The sequence below is a fragment of the Ranitomeya imitator genome, chromosome 2 (assembly GCF_032444005.1).
Source record: "Ranitomeya imitator isolate aRanImi1 chromosome 2, aRanImi1.pri, whole genome shotgun sequence".
NCBI classification, from domain to species: Eukaryota; Metazoa; Chordata; class Amphibia; order Anura; family Dendrobatidae; genus Ranitomeya; species Ranitomeya imitator.
Window position 1 is genome coordinate 699,242,959 of NC_091283.1, and position 17,291 is coordinate 699,260,249.

At 42.8% G+C, this 17,291-nt stretch overlaps 1 protein-coding gene across 1 annotated transcript in view; it reads right to left on the reverse strand.

The window, feature by feature from the left end:
* RASGEF1A (RasGEF domain family member 1A) overlaps positions 1 to 16,426 on the reverse strand; it is a 252,090-nt gene extending 235,664 nt beyond the window's left edge. Inside the window, exon 1 of the mRNA XM_069753115.1 lies at positions 15,977 to 16,426. The gene's annotated coding sequence lies outside the window, so the exon portion shown is untranslated. The remainder of the gene's footprint in view (positions 1 to 15,976) is intronic.
* Positions 16,427 to 17,291: the final 865 nt, after the last annotated feature.

Genomic DNA, 17,291 nt, shown 5'->3' on the forward strand with positions numbered 1-17,291 from the left:
ATTCTGGACTCTATTGTCACATATACCAACCAATATATAGACATTATAAAGGACAAGTACATCTGCAACAGAACCATCAAGCCCACAGATGAAATAGAACTGCGTGCTTTTTTTGGATTACTGTACCTTGCAGGAGCTTATAGGGCAAATAGACAAAGTTTGGAGGAACTTTGGGGTAAAGATGGGGATGGAGTTGAAAAATTTAGCCTTGTTATGTCCATAAACAGATTCAAGATTCTAATTCGTTGCCTTCGGTTTGACGACAGAACTACCCGAACCGAACGCAAAACACATGACCGACTTGCTCCAATTCGTGATATATCTCAAAGATTTGTTGTAAACTGTAAACAAAGTTATTACCCTGGAGAGAATCTCACTATTGACGAAATGCTCCCTGGTTTTCGTGGTAGATGTGCCTTTCGTCAATATATTCCATCAAAGCCAAACAAATATGGAATAAAAATTTATGCTCTTGTTGATGCCAGTAAGACCTACACTTACAACCTGGAAGTTTATGCAGGAAAACAACCAGAAGGTCCTTACTGTGTGAGCAACAAACCCATTGATGTTGTAAAAAGACTGGCTGAACCCTTATTTGGATCGGGTCGCAATATTACAGCTGACAATTGGTTTACAAGTTGTGATCTGATTGAATTATCTGAAAATTCAGAAGCTGTCATATGTGGGAACTGTAAGAAAAAACAAAAGGGAATTGCCGCCACAGTTTGTAAGTGTGAAAGAGAGACAACAGTACAGCAGTATGTTTGCATTCCATAATGGAAAGGCTTTAGTTTCCTATGTACCACATGCCAAAAAAATCGTACTTCTTCTATCAACACTTCATGATGATGCTGCCATCGATCCTGGGACTGGGGCAGAAAAAAAACCGGAGATAATTACATTTTACAATGCCACCAAAGGGGGTGTGGATACAGCAGATCAGATGTGCTCCACTTTCAACGTCAGCAGAAACATCAAACGCTGGCCAATGGTCATATTTTTTGCTATGTTGAATTTGGGTGGTATAAATTCACAAGTAATTTATCTTGAAAACAAGCTTGAACCACTCCATAGACGATTGTATCTGAAAAAATTAGCCCATGAACTAGTACTTGGAGAGCTACGCAGGAGAAGCGTGAAAACAATCGGTATCCCCTCTCGTCTTCAAGTTCAGCTCAAAAGGTTCCGCCCAGAAGATGATGGTGAAAAGTCACCATCTGCACCACCTCACAAAAGAAGGAGATGCACCACCTGCCAAACGGAAAGCGGAACCAGAAGGTTTTCAAATTATGAATGTCTCAAATGTCATAAAGCAATTTGCCTGACACATGCAAAAATGGTGTGTAATTCTTGCTATTTGCTCTGCAAGTGTGACTTTTCTGGGGAAACCTCAGCATCTACTTCTGATTGAATATGTTTTTAATAGTACTTAAGGTACCTTAAAATTAAGTTTGTACATTTTTTTGAGAGAGTCGAACTGGGGACTATTTGGCGGGAGTTTTGAAAAGTTTGTATTTCATAGTTATTAGTTTTATGTTAAGTAAATGTTTTTTTTGCAACTGATTATGTGTAGTCTCTTTTATTACATCCCTATGAAGGTCACTGATCACTTTTAGAGCACTGAAATTGCAAACATTAGATATTATAGGTATTTTTCCAGCAGGCGCCTGACAGGCACATTGTATGTGAACTCGTTAGTCCGAATATTGTATGTGACGGAGGGTTAAAAGGGCCATAGCTTTTCTGTGTGGTGGGGTCTTGGGCCTTTGGGGTGTTCAAAGGCCCGCGTTGCGGCGGTTGAAGGGGAGTCCTTGAAATTGGTTAAAAATTGGTCCGGGGGATCCATGGGTACATGGTTTCCTCCTTTTGGCATTTATTATGGTTTGGATCTGGAAAAAAGGGGTGGGGAAGTCGGCAAGATTGTTGGATCCCCAGGATGTTTTGAGTGAACATTGGAACCCCTGTGGTTATGGTGCTCCCGAGCCAGTGGGGTAACGGCTGGGAGTAAAATTGGTGGCAGTTTTGTGTTCACTTCATATTTGGTAATCACCAGATTTTTGGGAGCTTCAAGGACTCCTCCCGCTGTGAAAATGTTATTTATTCTTTAATGTTTTATTGTTTGTTGGTTATAATAATAAAGGCTGCTGTGGACATAACTATTCCAAAGAATTTGCTGTCACTGTTCTTTATTTCAATGGGGTTATTACTTTGTGGGATGGTCAAAAGGTGGGGGTCGGTTAGTGGTTTATCCCTGTGAAACTTCGCCAATACCAGTGTCATAGCAGAGATGGGTTTGTAGCTTGTAGCTGTAGGTGGACTCTGCAGAGCTTACTAGCAGAGATGGGCTTGCAGTAGCTGTAGGTGGACACTGCAGAGCTTACTACAGAGATGAGTTTGTAGCTTGTAGTTGTAGCTCAACTCTGCAGAGCTTACTAGCAGAGATGGGTTTGTAGCTTGTAGCTGTAGCTCGACACATCATTGCTGACAGAGCAATAGCCACAATATTCCCTGACCTAAGTCAAGTATGAAGACACAAAAAGAGCACAGCGAGGTCAAAAATACTCTGTTGTAAAGAAGTCACAGTAAATAAGCAAGTGCTAGTCAAAAAATGAAAAAAATACAGTGTATTTAGTTAATGTTTTTTTGCAAAAAAATGTATATTAAGCTGCTCCACCAATCGTCAAGGTATACCCATAACAGAGCAGTCCTATCTAATGTATATAATCCCTGTCTGATGTATTTAAAAACCTGATCATCTGTATAGTACCTGTATAAGCAGGGTTTAGAGAGAAAATATCTATGTGGACATGGATGGACATGGACATGAACAGGTTTCTACAGACTTGTTCAATGTGCAAGTAGCCCATGTGTTTTTGGTTCTATAATTGTTCTCTTGTTTCTACAAGTCATATTTTCTCTCATTTTTTGACTAGCACTTGCTTATTTACTGTGACTTCTTTACAACAGAGTATTTTTGACCTCGCTGTGCTCTTTTGTGTCTTCAAGTTTCTTGGTGGTGTGAACAGGTTTCTACAGACTTGTTCACTGTGCAAGTAGCCCATGTGTTTTTCGTTCTATAATTGTTCTCTTGTTTCTACAAAACTGGGGAGTCCACCACTCCTCTGTGAGCCATTTGCACTGAAGCTGTTCCATCCAGCATGTCCACATGGATATTTTCTCTCTGAACCCTGCTTATACAGGTACTAAACAGATGATCAGGTTTTTAAATACATCATATAGGGTTTATATACATTAGATAGGACTGCTCTATAATGGGTATACCTTGGCGATTGGTGGAGCAGCTTAATATACATTTTTTTTGCAAACGTATTAACTAAATACCCTGTATTTTTTTCATTTTTTGACTAACACTTGCTTATTTACTGTAACTTCTTTACAACAGAGTATTTTTTACCTTGCTGTGTTTTTTTGGTGTCTTCAAGTTTCTTTGTGGTGTGAACAGGTTTCTACAGACTTGTTCACTGTGCAAGTAGCCCATGTGTTTTTGGTTCTATAATTGTTCTCTTGTTTCTACAAGACTGGGGAGTCCACCACTCCTCTGTGGGCCATTTGCACTGAAGCTATTCCATCCAGCATGTCCACATGGATATTTTCTCTCTGAACCCTGCTTAAACAGGTACTATACAGAGGATCAGGTTTTTAAATACATCAGATAGGGATTATATACATTAGATAGGACTGCTCTATTATGGGTATTGTTGTGAATTCCGCTCTTGGGCTCCCTCTGGTGGTTGTAAGTGGCACTTTTGTGAGTTCTGCTCTTGGGCTCCCTCTTGTGGTTTCTAGTGGTATGGCTGCTCCTTGGAGTTAGCTGGCAACAGCTGCCTCCACTTATCGTCTCTTCTGCTCGGCTATTTAAGTCTGGTTCTATCTTCAGCCAGTGCCACTTGTAAATGGTTCCTGGTTGGATTCACATCTCTTTGGAGTTCCCTGTTATCCTGACCAGTTCAGCTAAGCTAAGTTTTTGCTTGCCCTTTTCTGTCCATAGATTGTGGACTTATCCATTCTGTGCTTTCTATGTTTGTCCATCTTATCAGTGTGAATATATTCTGTCTTGCTGGAAGCTCTGGGAGGCAGATTTGCCCTCCACACCTTTAGTCAGGTGTGGAGATTTTTTGTAAACTCTGCGTGGATTTTTGTAGTGTTTTATACTGACCGCACAGTATTCCATCCTGTCCTATCTATTTAGTTAGACTGGCCTCCTGTGCTCATCCTGGTTTCATTCTGTGTATGTCTTTTCCCTCTCCACTCACAGTCATTATTCGTGGGGGGCTAATCTACCCTTTGGGGATTTTCTCTGAGGCAAGATAGCTTTCCTGCTTCTATCTTTAGGGGTAGTTAGCTCTTAGGCTGTGACGAGATGCCTAGGGAGAGTTAGGAGCATTCCACGGCTATTTCTAGTGTTGTGTTGAGCTTAGGGACTGCGGTCAGTACAGTTACCACTTCCTTCAGAGCTCCTTCCATGTTGCTCCTAGACCACCGTATCATAACAGTACAAGTGGCCAAAAATGAATTAAATGCATCTCAAAAGAAGGAAAAGAAAGTACTGAACCATTTTTTTTTCTGTGCTCTAGTTTGTCTTTTTTTTTTTCTTTTCCTCTTGATATCTGGGTGGTTCAGGATATATGCTTTGGCATGGATGTTCAGGGTTTGTTTTCTCGTGTGGATCAACTTGCTGCAAGAGTACAGAGTATCCAGGACTATGTTGTCCATACTCCGGCTTTAGAGCCCAGAATTCCTACTCCTGATTTGTTTTTTGGGGACAGATCCAAGTTTTTGAACTTTAAAAATAACTGCAGATTGTTTTTTGCTTTGAAACCCCGTTCTTCTGGTGATCCCATTCAGCAGGTGAAAATCATCATATCCTTGCTGCGTGGTGACCCTCAAGACTGGGCTTTTTCTCTTGAAACAGGGGATCCGGCATTATTGAATGTAGATGCATTTTTTCAAGCGCTCGGATTATTGTATGACGAACCTAATTCTGTGGATCATGCGGAAAAAACCCTGTTGGCCTTGTGTCAAGGTCAGGAAGCGGCAGAGTTATACTGCCAGAAATTTAGAAAATGGTCTGTGCTCACTAAATGGAATGAAGAGGCTCTGGCTGCTATTTTCAGAAAAGGTCTTTCTGAAACCCTTAAAAATGTTATGGTGAGCTTTCCTACGCCTGCCGGTTTGAGCGAATCTATGTCTCTAGCCATTCAGATTGATCGGCGTCTGTGCGAGCGCAAAGCTGTGCACCATATGGCAGTATCCTCTGAGCAAAATCCTGAACCTATGCAATGTGATAGGATTTTGACTAGAATAGAACGGCAGGAATTCAGACGTCAGAATAGGCTGTGTTTTTACTCTGGTGATTCGGCTCATGTTATCTCTGATTGCCCTAAGCGTACTAAGAGAGTCGCTAGGTCTGTCACCAATAGTACTATACAGCCTAAATTTCTCTTATCTGTGACCCTGATTTGCTCATTGTCGTCCTTTTCTGTCATGGCATTTGTGGATTCAGGCGCTGCCCTGAACTTAATGGACTTAGAATTCGCCAGGCGCTGTGGTTTTTCCTTGCAGACTTTGCAGAGCCCTATTCATTTGAGGGGCATTGATGCTACACCCTTGGCCAAGGATAAACCTCAGTACTGGACACAGATGACTTATGTACATGGCTCCTGCACATCAGGAAGATTGCCGTTTTCTGGTGTTGCATAACCTGCATGATGTTGTTGTACTGGGATTTCCATGGTTACAGGAACATAATCCGGTGCTGGATTGGAAAACTATGTCGGTGACTAGTTGGGGTTGTCGAGGAGTACATAGTGACGTTCCTTTTGTTGTCAATTTCCTCTTCCCCCTTTTCTGAGGTCCCTGAGTTTTTGTCGGATTTCCAGGATGTATTTGATGAGCCCAAGTCCAGTTCCCTTCCTCCGCACAGGGACTGTGATTGTGCTATTAACTTGATTCCTGGTTGTAAGTTCCCTAAGGGCCGACTTTTCAATCTGTCTGTGCCAGAGCATGCCGCCATGCGGAGCTATGTTAAGGCTGATGCCCTCTCTAGGAGTTTTTCGCCTGGAGTCCTTGAGCCGGTTGGCATTCTTAAGGAGGGGGTGATTCTTTCTGCTATCTCCCCTGATTTGCGGCGGGTGCTTCAGGAATTTCAGGCTGATAGGCCTGACCGCTGTCCAGTGGGGAGCTGTTTGTTCCTGATAGATGGACAAGTAAGGTAATTTCTGAGGTTCATTGTTCAGTGTTGGCTGGGCATCCTGGGATTTTTGGTACCAGAGATTTGGTTGCTAGGACCTTTTGGTGGCCTTCCTTGTCGCGCGATGTGCGTGCTTTTGTGCAGTCCTGTGGGACTTGCGCCCGGGCCAAGCCTTGCTGTTCCCGCGCTAGTGGGTTGCTTTTGCCTTTGCCGGTCCCTGAGAGGCCCTGGACGCATATTTCCATGGATTTTATTTCGGATCTTCCTGTTTCCCAGAAGATGTCTGTTATCTGGGTTGTTTGTGACCGGTTCTCTAAAATGGTCCATCTGGTACCTTTGCCTAAGTTGTCTTCCTCCTCAGATCTGGTTCCTTTATTTTTTCAGCATGTGGTTTGTTTGCATGGCATTCCGGAGAATATTGTGTCTGACAGAGGTTCTCAGTTTGTCTCTAGATTTTGGCGGGCCTTTTGTGCTAGGATGGGCATTGATTTGTCTTTTTCTTCGGCATTTCATCCTCAGACTAATGGCCAAACTGAGCGAACTAATCAGACCTTGGAGACCTATTTGAGATGCTTTGTGTCTGCTGATCAGGATGATCGGGTGTCTTTCTTGCCGTTGGCCGAGTTTGCCCTTAATAATCGGGCTAGTTCGGCTACTTTGGTTTCACCTTTCTTTTGTAATTTTGGTTTTCATCCTCGTTTTTCTTCTGGGCAGGTTGAGCCTTCTGATTGTCCTGGTGTTGATTCTGTGGTGGACAGACTGCAGCAGATTTGGACTCATGTGGTGGACAATTTGACGTTGTCTCAGGAAAGGGCTCAACGTTTTGCCAACCACCGTCGGTGTGTTGGTCCCCAGCTTCGTGTGGGGGATTTGGTTTGGTTGTCTTCTCGTCATGTTCCTATGAAGGTTTCTTCTCCTAAGTTTAAGCCTCGGTTTATTGGTCCTTATAAAATTTCTGAAATTATTAATCCGGTGTATTTTCGTTTGGCTCTTCCTGCCTCTTTTGCCATTCATAATGTTTTCCATAGATCTTAGTTGCGGAGATATGTGGTGCCCGTTGTTCCCTAGGTTGACCCTCCTGTCCCGGTGTTGGTTGAGGGAGAGTTGGAATATGAGGTTGAGAAGATTTTGGATTCTCGTTTTTCGAGGCGGAGGCTTCAGTATCTTGTCAAGTGGAAGGGTTATGGCCAGGAGGATAATTCTTGGGTTGTTGCCTCCGATGTCCATGCCACCGATTTGGTTCGTGCTTTTCACTTGGCTCGTCCTGATCGGCCTGGGGGCTCTGGTGAGGGTTCAGTGACCCCTCCTCAAGGGGGGGTACTGTTGTGAATTCCGCTCTTGGGCTCCCTCCGGTGGTTGTAAGTGGCACTTTTGTGAGTTCTGCTCTTGGGCTCCCTCTTGTGGTTTCTAGTGGTATGGCTGCTCCTTGGAGTTAGCTGGCAACAGCTGCCTCCACTTATCGTCTCTTCTGCTCGGCTATTTAAGTCTGGTTCTATCTTCAGCCAGTGCCACTTGTAAATGGTTCCTGGTTGGATTCACATCTCTTTGGAGTTCCCTGTTATCCTGACCAGTTCAGCTAAGCTAAGTTTTTGCTTGCCCTTTTCTGTCCATAGATTGTAGACTTATCCATTCTATGCTTTCTATGTTTGTCCAGCTTATCAGTGTGAATATATTCTGTCTTGCTGGAAGCTCTGGGAGGCAGATTTGCCCTCCACACCTTTAGTCAGGTGTGGAGATTTTTTGTAAACTCTGCGTGGATTTTTGTAGTGTTTTATACTGACCGCACAGTATTCTATCCTGTCCTATCTATTTAGTTAGACTGGCCTCCTGTGCTCATCCTGGTTTCATTCTGTGTATGTCTTTTCCCTCTCCACTCACAGTCATTATTTGTGGGGGGCTAATCTATCCTTTGGGGATTTTCTCTGAGGCAAGATAGCTTTCCTGCTTCTATCTTTAGGGGTAGTTAGCTCTTAGGCTGTGACGAGATGCCTAGGGAGAGTTAGGAGCTTTCCACGGCTACTTCTAGTGTTGTGTTGAGCTTAGGGCCTGCAGTCAGTACAGTTACCACTTCCTTCAGAACTCGTTCCATGTTGCTCCTAGATTACCGTATCATAACAGGGTATACCTTGGCGATTGGTGCAGCAGCTTAATATACATTTTTTTTGCAAAAAAACGTATTAACTAAATACCCTGTATTTTTTTCATTTTTTGACAAGCACTTGCTTATTTACTGTGACTTCTTTACAACAGAGTATTTTTGACCTCGCTGTGCTCTTTTTGTGTCTTCAAGTTTCTTGGTGGTGTGAACAGGTTTCTACAGACTTGTTCACTGTGCAAGTAGCCCATGTGTTTTTGGTCCTGAGCTAAGAAGTAGTAGTTGGATGCTAGAAAACAGGCAGGAGTTGGAGGGAGGACAATTAACCCCCTGACTTAAGCAGAGTCTAGAAGAGGAGGCTAATTCCTACAAAAGCTTTTGTTAGCAATGTGCTTCGGTATAATTCAATGATATTCAAGCAACTGATGGCTGCCTGAGCCGGCATTAAGAGGCCCTCGTTGAAGCCTACAGAGATGATTACCATGTTACCTGAATACAATGGCACTGTCTATTTCAGAGGAAAGGAGCAAGGTCAAATGCCGAAGCCGAGACAGGTAACATATATCATGAAATCCAACCTATAGACTAAAGGTACCTTCACACTGAACGATATCGCTTGCAGCGTCCTGGCTAGCGATATCGTTCAGTTTGACACGCAGCAGCGATCAGGATCTTGCTGTGCCATCGTTGGTCGGAGCAGAAAGTCCAGAACTTTATTTTGTCGCTGAACTCCCGCAGACATCGCTGAATCGGCATGTGTGACGCCGATTCAGCGATGTCTTCACTGGTAACCAGGGTAAACATCGGGTTACTAAGCGCAGGGCTGCGCTTAGTAACCCGATGTTTACCCTGGTTACCAGCGTAAACGTAAAAAAAACAAACACTACATACTTACATTCCGGTGTCTGTCCTCCGGCGCTGTGCTTCTCTGCACTGTGAGCGCCAGCCAGCCGGAAAGCAGAGCACAGCGGTGACGTCACCGCTGTGCTTTCCGGCCGGCGCTCACAGTCAGTGCAGAGAAGCAGCGCCGGGGGAGAGACACCGGCAGGTAAGTATGTAGTGGTTTTTTTTTTTACGTTTACGCTGGTAACCATGGTAAACATCGGGTTACTAAGCGCGGCCCTGTGCTTAGTAACCCGATGTTTACCCTGGTTACCCGGGGACCTACATCGTTGGTCGCTGGAGAGCTGTCTGTGTGACAGCTCTCCAGCGACCACACAGCGACGCTGCAGCGATCGGGATCGTTGTCTAGATCGCTGCAGCGTCGCTAAATGTGACGGTACCTTAAGGACACATTTACACGGGCTAATCACAGTCGTTATGCAACCAACATTTAACTACATGCAAATCAAAAGGTTTAATGTCTGGTTTAGAAGAGCCAACCACACTTCTGCATGCAGAAACCATCATTTTATCAGGAACACATTCCTGTTTAGACAATTTTAAGTCATCAGAAACTTTAGCAGTCCCAAATCATTTGTATGACTTTGCAGCCCTTTAAAAAGTAAGTCAGTTGATCTCTTTTTGACCCCAAAGTGCTGCTCAAGAAGTGGGAAAATGGGGTGTTGAAGTTGTAGAAAAAAAACACCAGAACACAGGCAAAGATGCTTACCTGTCAAGGCATCTAAACAAATGCACTATCAGACCTGTCCAGGCCCAGATGGCTCTGTAAACTGCAGCCTCTGTTCCCACGGGATGCATCATAGTTAGCACTGGTCAGCCTGCCATAGGGTGTCATTAATAGGCTGTGAGCCAGATGCTCTGCATTTTCTGTGTGAACATTGCTGCATATAGATTATTTGTTTGCACTGGTGTGCCAAGTGGCCAATCCCTGATTGTAGGCTGGCTGTTTCATCGGTATTACTGCACCGGTGTAGTCGACATCTTTACTTGGGTCCGCTGCACCCTGATAGTGCATTTGTTTAGAGGCCTGGACAGGTAAGCATCTTTGCCTGTGTTCTGGTGTTTTTTTCTATAATAGTGGTGGTTGTTGGTGTTGAAGTTGTGCCTGAAAATGCATTGGAGCGTGATGATGCACTTCCAGCTTCTCAGCCTCATGTTGTCTTTCCTAACTAGGAGCCTGCTCCCCTGGCTGATCGACAGGTCAGTGTCTAGACCAGAGGAAACGACTGGTCAATCAGTCAGGGGAGGGTTCTGCAAGGTAGGAAATACAGCGTGAGGATGAGAAGCCACAAGTGCATCATCGCCCTCCGATGCGCTTCTAGACAAAAACTCATAAAGTGATTTCTCGTTCCTGGAGCAGCTTTGTGGTCATAAAGGGATTGACTATCTTATTTTCTAGAGGGATACACAATCATACCAATGGTTTGTGGGTGTAAAGGTTTCTGATAGGTTCCCTTTAAAAATGATTTCACTGGATCCACAGCTGGTCTACGCTTTCAGGTCCCATTATTGACACACCCATAACATGAAGTAGAGACTATTAGGAACAATTATGCAATTTGCAGGGCATTGGTAAGTTGATTATCAAATTTATTATTATTTCTAATCAATCTGAGCCCTTTTTCCATTTGACTGGAAAACCGATTTACAAAGTCATATGGCGTTATCAATAAGGTTATAAAATATATAAAAACATGTAATTTTCCCATTTGAACAAATATATTAACCACTTTAATTAGGATAGAAAAAATAATGAAACTGACAAAACACTTGTGATACCACAGTAGTTTCTCACTTCAATTCATTTTCAAAGAAATTGGCAGCAACAATGAATAGCACATGAATGATAAGTGACAAAATAAATTTCGGTCACTAAAAAACCTATTCCTGTCCAAGGTGCTAGTGTAAGAAAAAATATTGCTATATAGCAGCCTGTGCCATTAAATTCACAGTAGCTATAAATCACATACTAAACTGAACAGCAGGATTCCTCACAGCGGCTCATTTTAAAGTGTGCTCAATATTGTTGTATCCATTTCAATCAATAAAATGACATATGTTACATCCCCATGGGCCACAAACATGCTAAATCCAATCGTGAAGTCCGGAAGCTGCAATGCCACTTGTGCTGCTGTCAGCTGTCTGTCTCTTTAAATGCAGACTGCTTAGGGATCAGTGGAGCATTTCAGGCTTTCACATGTGACTTAACAACAGGAAAATTCAAAGCTTATCTTTCTATGGTACCCAAGTCTGCAAATGTGGTGAGAGGAAAAAAGCAGTGGTATAGCTGGGAGAGACACAGCTGCATGGATTACAGTCAAGGCAAAAACACTGGTAATAAAATGACTTGGCATTAAGAACATAATCCTTTTACTGGAATTATATGTGAATTGTAATGTCCATGGTATAAGATTTCCTTTCCAATAAAACATTTGCCGTCCAAGATAATTATGTGTTTTTGGCCTCTCTAGTATATTTGTGTTAACACATACTGTGGGGTAAATAAGTGTTTGATACACTGCCGATTGTGCAACTTTTCCCACCTACAAAGAGTGAAAAGGTCTGTAATTTTTATCGTAGGTACACTTCAACTTGTGAGAGACAAAATCTTATTAAAAAAATCTAGAATATCACATTGTATGATTTATACATAATTTGCATTTTATTGCATAAAATAAGAATTTGATACAATAGAAAAAACAGAACTTAATATTTGGTACAGAAACCTTTGTTTGCAGTTACAGAGGTCAGATGTTTTCTATAGTACTCGACCATGTTTTCAGATATTGCAACAGGGATTTTGATCCACTCCTCCATACAGATCTTCTCCAGATCATTCAGGTTTCGGGGCTGTCGCTGGGCAACATTGAGTTTCAGCTTCATCCAAAAAGGGTTCAGGTAAGGAGACTGGCTAGCAGGACCTTGAAATGCTTCTTACAGAGCCACTCCTTAGCTATGTGTTTCAGGTCATTGACATGCTGGAAGACCCAGCAATGACCCATCTTCAATACTCTTACTGAGGGAAGGCGGTTGTTGGCCAAAACCTTGTGATACATGATCCCCTCAAAACAGTGCAGTCTTCCTGTCGTCTTTGCAGAAAAGCACCCCAAAGTATCATGTGTATCCTACCATGCTGTATGTTTGGGATGGTGTTCTTGGGGCTGAATTTATTCTTCCTCCAAACATGTTGAGTGGAGTTGATACCAAAAAGTCTTATTTTGGTCTCATATGACCACATGACCTTCTCCCATGCCTCCTCTGGATCAGCCAGATGGTCATTGGAAAGCTTCAAATGTGCCTGGACATGTGCTCGCATGAGCATGGGGACCTTGCATACCCTGCAGGATTTTAATCCATGACAGTGTAGTGTGTTACTAACATTAATGTTTGACACTGTGATCCTAGCTCAGGTCTTTGAGCAGGTCCTCCCATGTAATTCTGGTCTGATTCCTGACCTTTCTCAGAATGATCGTTACCCCAAGATGCAATATTTTGCATGGAGCCCAAGACTGAGGAAGATTGACAATCTCTTGTATTTCTTCCATTTTCTAATAATTATGCCAACAGTTGTTGCCTCTCACCAAGCTGCTTGCCTATTGTTCTGTAGTCCACCTCAGCCTTGTACAGGTCTATAATTTTGTCCCCGATGTCCTTAGACAGCTCTTTGATCTTGGCCATGGTACAGACGTTGGAGAGTGACTGACTATGTGGACAGGTGTCTTTTATACAAGTAACGAGTTCAAACAGGTGCAATTAATTACAGGTAATGAATGCTGAGCAGGAGGACTTAAAGAAAAACTAACAGGTCTGTGAGAGCCAGAATTCTTGTTGGTTGGTAAGTGATTAAATGCTTACTTCATGCAATACAATGCAATTTAATTATTTAAAAATCATTTAATGTGATTTTCTCTTTTTTATGTTTAGATTCTGTCTCTCGCAGAAAACTTGCAAAATCGGCACTTATTTTACCCACTGTAGTACTCAGTATCAGTGGAATTAGATTGTAAGGGCTCATTCCCATTTGCGATGAAATCGGATGAATGCAATCAGATAAAAAAACGGATTGAATTCGGACCAATGTTATTCTATGATTGTGTGTTCATCTGCATTTTTTTCCCAGCTCAGATCGGATCACGATCAGACTAGAAAAAAATCGCAGCATGCCGCGATTGTAATCAGAATTTGGATTGCATCCAGCAATAGAGGCCTATGGGTGCGAGAAAAAAATCCCACAGCACTTGGACCATGCGAATGCTGTCCGATTTTTACACACCGATCGCATTTGAAAAGCCGGCAATTCATATGCGGCTACAGTAAAATCACTCTGATAGGTTAGAATAGAATAGATATAATCGATATGTGTGTGTCACTTACATCTATATATCCCTCTGCTGATTTTGAAAACTGCGCTGAAGCCCATGCCATTTTTTTCCAAAATATAATCTTTTATTAATTAAATACATGTACAGTAATTTGTACACACACTGAACTAACTGTATTTGTCACTGACATCTATATATCTACGTATTTTATTTGTCTTTACTGTACGTAGTCCATTTCTACTATACTGTCAGCTCTTGCTATGATTTTACACTACCGCGGGTGCTGAATTACCGGCTTTTCTTCTATCTATCTATGTAATATAAATACATATACTGTATATGCAGTACAGACCAAAAGTTTGGACACACCTTCTCATTTAAAGATTTTTCTGCATTTTCCTGACTATGAAAATTGTACATTCACACTGCAGGCATCAAAACTATGAATTAACACATGTGGAATGTTATATTTACCAAAAGAGTGTCAAACAACTGAAATTATTTCTTATGTTCTAGGTTCTTCAAAGTAGCCACCTTTTGCTTTGATGACTGCTTTGCACACTCTTGGCATTCTCTTGATGAGCTTAAAGAGGTAGTCACCGGGAATGGTTTTCAATTCACAGGTGTGCCCTGTCAGGTTTAATAAGTGGGATTTCTTGCCTTATAAATGGGGTTGGGACCATCAGTTGTGTTGTGCAGAAGTCTGGTGGATACACAGCTGATAGTCTACTGAACAAACTGTTAGAATTTGTATTATGGCAAGAAAAAAGCAGCTAAGTAAAGAAAAACGAGTGGCCATCATTACTTTAAGAAATGAAGGTCAGTCAGTCCAAAAAATTGTGCAAACTTTGAAAGTGTCCCCAAGTGCAGTGGCAAAAACCATAGGGCTACAAAGAAACTGGCTCATATGAAGACCAAGAGTCATCTCTGCTTCTGAGGATAAGTTTCTCTGAGTCACCAGCCTCAGAAATCGCAGGTTAAAGGGACTCTGTCACCTGAATTTGGAGGGAGCAATTTTCAGCCATAGAGGCGGGGTTTTCGGGTGTTTGATTCACCCTTTCCTTAGCCGCTGGCTGCATGCTGGCTGCAATATTGGATTGAAGTTCATTCTCTGTCCTCCGCAGTACACACCTCCGCAAAGATCCAGTTCTCTTCTGTAGCCCTATATCTAAATACTCTGATCAGGACAAAGTGGTTTCTCTGTGCTTCCTCTTGTACTTAGGGCCCATGTCCTTCCAAGACCCAATTTTAAATGACACCTCCGAGTTCTGGAACCATATCTTGCCGTGTATGGGCACAGTGCTGGCTATCATATATCTGCCATAGAGAAGTCAGGAAGGTGGGGGAGTAGTGTTCTGCTTTGGCACACATCATTATCTTACAGTAGACTGCAGCGCTAGAACATACAAACTTGAAATACGAAATTTGAACTGCATTACTGCACTAGAAATATGAAAAATGAGAGCGTTTAGCGCATAAAAATGGCCAATTTTATGTGTACCTGGTAGCCACTTTACGGCATCTCTCTTATACCAGGTCCTACGCTTGCCTTACCTCGCTGAGAATAAACGTCTCCATCTGAATGGGTACATGTGAAACCTCTTCCTAGACTAAAATTCTCTCTCTCTATGGAGGGGTATTGGACCTGCTGTAATTAAAACACCTGTGGCTAGAAGGCGGAGTGCACGATCAGAAGGCTAGAGAATACATTTCAAAAACCTGACCTGCACATCCAAACATAGACTAAGTGTGAACAGGTGCTGAACCTAGAGTCGCCAACTCGTATATAGTTAAATAAATAAGGCAGCACACTGCAGTGCTAGAACATACAAACTTGAAATACGAAATTTGAACTGCATTACTGCACTAGAAATATGAAAAATGAGAGCGTTTAGCGCATAAAAATGGCCAATTTTATGTGTACCTGGTAGCCACTTTACGGCATCTCTCTTATACCAGGTCCTACGCTTGCCTTACCTCGCTGAGAATAAACGTCTCCATCTGAATGGGTACATGTGAAACCTCTTCCTAGACTAAAATTCTCTCTCTCTATGGAGGGGTATAGATACCCACCACCTCCTTCACAGGTAGCATATACAGGGAGTAGTCACAGTTATGATCAGAGTGAATGACTATAGGACTAATCTGCATCAAATGATTGAATGCACCATTTTAGCACATATTCTCTCTCTCCTCCCCATGGATTGCAGTCACCACTCTTCAATATTCCACATTTATGTCACATTTCTGAGCACTGGTAACATTCAGCATGGAAATGATCACATTGTCAGAGACAATGGACTGTATTCTCATCACTCACACCTAATGATTCTGTCCCTAGGGCGATTTCCTTCCCTTTTATCTGCACATGTAATGTATGGTTTATACATACGCTACAAACCAGACATAAAAAGCAAAAAGCTGCAATTTAGCAGAATGTTCTACCTTCTACAGCAGGAAATCTTCATCCAGACATTGCTCCCTCTGTTCCGTATTCTCATCCGCTTAGGTCCTGCGCTGCCATTGTTATCCACCTGCTGATAAACTTTAGGATTTTGAGTAATGAAAATCGCCACAGGGATGTGAAGATGAAGCAGCAGCTTCGGTGTGAGGCTCAGATAACCCAGCAATGGCTGTCGTGAGCTTCTGTTTCCAAAATTGACTTTGCTGGAGGAGAGAAGTCCTTTCTAAACCTTGCTTTTGGGAGACTGGAATGTTTCTACCTTCTTTTCTTCAGACCTCCTCCTTCTTAATCCTTATTCACACCGCACAGCATTAACAAAAGCTCAAGTTTCCCTTGTGTGGCAGAGAGCAATTTATTTCTGTAAAATGAGAGCTGCTTATTCAGTGTTAAGGGGCAGAATGCTGGCATGTGGCAATCCCTGGCTCACAGGCACAGAACTCTTACTATGGCAACATGAGAGGTCACATACTGCCCACCAGCTTGTTACATCTTGCACCGCGGATGTTTGTGTGTTACAGACATCAGCCACGGCATACACCATTGGTGGCTTTCAGAATACGTGAAAGAATATATTTAATTTAGGATATAAATGGGTATGGAAAATGGTGGATTTAATTCAGGCACATTAACAATGTGAAATAATTATTTCTAGATTCAAAATTTGTGCAAGTTATTTAATCTATTTTATACATTTAATTTAGAAAATTTGAATAGGTAGCGAACATTTGGTCTGCATAGATCCGCATGCGTCTTGCGTACCTATCTTTAACATGGTGTACGCAGGGACATGCGTTTGCTTCAGATCGAATGCTGATGTGTATGCATGCATTGTTTCACGGTGTGCGGCAGGGTCCGGCGAGCGGAAGCCATCAATTATGCGCAGTCATCCGCATTACTGTCTATGGCAACAAATTGGTACGCAAGGACATGCATATGCATGCCTTTGATACGCATGTGGAGCACCCCCGTGGGCCGTGGGGTACTCGATACCGGGCCCTTCGGTTCTCAAGGAGGATGTCACGGTGGCTGGCCCGGTCCCTGACCCTCGGGAGGTCCGTTGAAAAAGGGGGAAAGGTCTTTAAAGGGGAAATGTTCGTGACGCCACCTGTGGTATTCGGTCAGGGTGACCGGCGCTGCTTAGGCATCCGCTGGGGTGATGTTTATGGCAGCTAGATGGTATACCTTCCCACAGGTGAAGTGTGCCCCCAGGGCTTCCCAGTGCATAGATGGTGGATGGTGTGAGGCATAATGAAGAACGAGGACACAAGGTTGCAGTCTCTTTACCTTTTTACTGAA